This window comes from Notothenia coriiceps, unplaced genomic scaffold, assembly GCF_000735185.1.
Source record: "Notothenia coriiceps isolate Sejong01 unplaced genomic scaffold, NC01 NC01_scaffold00037246, whole genome shotgun sequence".
NCBI lineage: Eukaryota > Metazoa > Chordata > Actinopteri > Perciformes > Nototheniidae > Notothenia > Notothenia coriiceps.
The window spans coordinates 20639027-20643067 of record NW_011369947.1 but is presented as its reverse complement, the minus strand read 5'-3'; the positions used below and the strand labels follow the sequence as shown (position 1 = coordinate 20643067).

The 4041-nt window shown below is 40.1% G+C and overlaps 1 protein-coding gene across 3 annotated transcripts in view; it reads right to left on the bottom strand.

Moving 5' to 3' along the window:
- The window catches only part of gtpbp3 (GTP binding protein 3, mitochondrial), a 633967-nt gene that overhangs the window by 84639 nt on the left and 545287 nt on the right, over positions 1–4041 (bottom strand). The window lies entirely within an intron of this gene.

Genomic DNA, 4041 nt, shown 5'->3' with positions numbered 1-4041 from the left:
AGGGCATTAAGTGCAAATTGAAATTGTTTACAAAATATGAAAATATATTAAAAGATTATACAGATAATACAAAATAGGACCAATATTGTCAATGGCTGCCTACTCCACTCTCCCCCATCTCATAGAAGTTTCCAAAGATTTTCATAATCATGCTTTTTGGTCTCAATTTTTCTGGCTCTTGCTTTCGGATTGTTAGCTAAGCAATGGCTTTGAAGCCAACTCTTGACATATACCTCTGGTCTGAACTTGTTCAGTGGAGGGCCAACACACTTGATGAAAAGCAAGGCTGACATGCTTTTTACCTCTAGGGAGCTTCTAGTTGTGGTTAAAATGTTCATCTGACTAAACCCACGTTCACACTCAGCTGTGGAGATGACCAGAGTGTTCACTGCTTGAAGGAGGGGTTTCAGCTCTTCTGGTGCTGGTGGTATCATTTCATCAACAGTTTTGAGTCTTACCAGCTAGCTAACACGAGAGAAAAACGTAGCTAAACTCCAAACTAAGTTGTTATTGCTGCCTATGTCCATAGATTCCACCTTTGGTGTGTAAAGTAATGAGTAATTACTAAGATTACTGACTCTTGACTTACCTGAAATGTTACTTTTAGTATTTTTAAATATGAAGTCCCTCAGATCGCGTTGTCCTCCTGGTCGCTTGGCCATTGTGATGACCGTTACCTGCGCTTCTGGCATCGATCAAACAGGCGCATCACGGCGCTCTGGCGCCCTCTAGCATAGCGTCAGTGACTTGGTAAAAATGTCATTGCGTGTGTGCGTGCTCCCTTGCCCACAGTATTTTACTCAAAATGCGCAAAATTAATGTTGAAATAGCAGTAATACCAGTGCCACGTTCATTGATAAAATGAGATAAGGGATGGAAAGGGGGAATGGCAGTTTTAGAAGGGGGATGATTTTGACCGTTTTTATTTCAGGGGGGATGCCATCCCCCCTCAACTCGAGTACTGACCATAACAACAACTTCAGCTGGTCCAAAATCGTCTCTCGATACCAATCTGTTTCACTTCTGAGTTTGCAAACATTATAAATAAGTCTCCAATTCTGAAATAAGAACGAGTCGGAGAGCAGAGAGATGCAGCCCAAGATATTCAATCCAACATAAATATTGCTGAGATGATTTGGCATTTCTGTTTATTAGAGGGCGGTGCAGTGCATTTGTATTTAATCTGTCCCTCCTTGTGTCCTTTTCAGATGTACTCTGAAGGCAGCGAGTATCTCCATCAGAACAACGAGACAGCCCTGCAGTACTTTAAGAAGGCCTCTGACCTGGTGAGCACTCGCACTGCTATGTTAATCTGAACTCGGTCATTTACACCACTATTGTAGGGAAACCAAAATTGAAGAAATAAACAAAAATGGACTTTACATTTAAAGAGAAAGAAATATTGAGAGATTAATGTTGCAGAAAGAAAAACTGAAAGTATAAAGTCTCACATTTAAGACACTTGAAACAATGGTGGTTTTTCCTAAGATCGGGTTGTAATTAGGCTGATACTACTTTGCATGGGAAGCAATGCGGTTTCTTTAAAAAATACAAACTTATTTCCTAGTTTTATTCTTATGAATGTGTAAACATCATTGCAATTGTGTATCAATGGAATCTCAGTTAAAGAGCATCTTGCAGGTTTTTATTTTTTCTACATTTATGCTTAAACTTGCTTGAAAATTACAATTAAAAAAGTGAATGCAGGATTTGATATGTTTTACGAGACATAAGGGTAGGAATTCAGAGGGAAAGGAGCAATTTTGAGCTCTGGTCTTAAAACGGCTTTTTTTTAAGGTCATACGTCAAACGCGTCATATTACATCACACAGGGGACACATCTCCGCTCTCTGACCGCGGGTATAGTAGAGTTGCGTTAAGTAGAGCGGTTGTGTTTTAAGGAGCTGGTATTTTTCGGTAGTTTTACATTGTATTTCACCATTTGTAATCATGGTGCAGTATTGTGTTTGTGCAGGTTGCACAAATACCAGCCTGTCAGGACATCGAGTCCACAGTAAAAAGGACCGGAGCTAGCGTTCGTTCCTGGGTGCGTTGTGCATCCACCTCCCTGCAGCACATACTCTCCACAGCTTTATCAGGAAACCGTATTACTTCTCTCTCCCCCCCCTTCGCTGCTCTCTCTCTCTCCCCTCCGGTACACGGCACCGTAAGACATAGTGTGGAGTTGCATTAGGTAACGCTGTGGTGGCTGTACTGCTCCAGCCGTCTCCTTTGTGTGTTTGTTTGTTTCCCCCTGTCTGTGTTGTTTGTGTGTGCGTGGTGGCTGTCACTCCTGGCTCCCGGCTCAACCTCCACTCACCTGCTGCAATCAGCTGTGCACCCTCCCCGACTACACACCTGCTTTCCATCAACCCATTTACAACGACATATCAACGGAGGCTCCACAACCTTTCTCCGCCAGATCATCAAGTATCAGCCGTATCTCGTGTCTCTCCTCCGGTACACAGCACCGTAGTGTGGAGTTGCATTAGGTAACGCGAGATACGGCTGATACTTGCGCATTAGTTTCTGTTATGGATCAGTATCAACAGTCCTGCCAGTAACGTTACTATATTATCAATGCTACTTTAGTTATAGCCTGATATATGATAGCTAACTTTACAATGTTGTGATTTGACGTTAGCTAACATTCTGTAGCTAACGCCGGTCACTCACCAAGATAGCTACCCAGTTCTCCACTGGTTCTCCACACACCACAGCTCAATTTCTCCGATGGCCGTTATTTCTTCTAATCCTTGGCTGCTCCTGGTCTCTTGGACGCCTAGCAGGCTCATAATTATAAGGTTGTGGTCCGTCATATGCATTTGAATATTCATGTTCAACTTCTTCTGTGTCGAAATTAGCATTGTTTATTAATACGTTACACCGGCCGCTCTCCCCCTTGTGTCCCCCGTGTTACGTCACACGCGGGAGGTCACGTGCCGAGAATTTTTTATGCGGAAGTGAACATTTCTTACAAAAACGACGCCANAATTGATCTGTTTTTGTATTTTTTTCAAAATACAAAACAGATCCTGCATTGCAAAAACAGGGCTGGAAAGAGCAAATAGAGCTAAATGAGGCATGGCTAAAATGCAGGATCTGTTTTGTATTTTGAAAAAAATACAAAAACAGATCAATTTTTTCATGAAGTGTTTAATTTACATAATGATTTAATTAATCACGATACAAAATTAACCCTTTAGATACCAGTTTTGATCGTATAGCAGTAACTGCTTTTTTGAAAAAATAGTAATACACTATAATTCAATATTCTAAAAACTATTTTGACTTTATTATTAGTATAATCAGCTGATCCATCTTAATAATAAATGAGGGACTGTTAACCTACAAGATTTGTACCATAGACTTCCATTATAACCACATTTTTTTATCCCCTCCCCCCCTTTAAATTAAAGTGAAAAAAAGATTTTGCACTAATTGTCCTCTGCATTTGACCCTAAATGTTAGTGGTGCCATGGCAGCCCGGGGACCGACTCTAATTCTGAGGTGACTTGGTCAAGAGCAATGAAAGGAGTATCTGAACATCCATAACATGCATGTTGTTTTAGGAGTATAATAATTATCTTTATGCTGGTTGGTCTCCCACCCTCTGCGGGTTATCAGCACAAATTATGTCCCCATATGATCAAATCCACCATCCCCCCTGATTTTTTTTTTACAACTTGAGTACTGTTGATACGTTATATTTGATAACATATACAAATATTTAGAGTACATACTTTCATAGGGGGAAAGTAGAAGGTCAATGATAGAAATATAGAATATGAAATATCAATAAGATACTGTAAGTGATCTCTACAATAAAACAGTTTAGTGCCGGATGTCCAAAGATATTAATAGGAGGATGTGCAAAAAAGACAAACTAATTAGGCTTTATTTAAACATTAAAGAATACTTTAGGTTAANTTCCATTATAACCACATTTTTGTATCCCCTCCCCCCCTTTAAATTCAAGTGAAAAAAAGATTTTGCACTAATTGTCCTCTGCATTTGACCTTAAATGTTAGTGGTGCCATG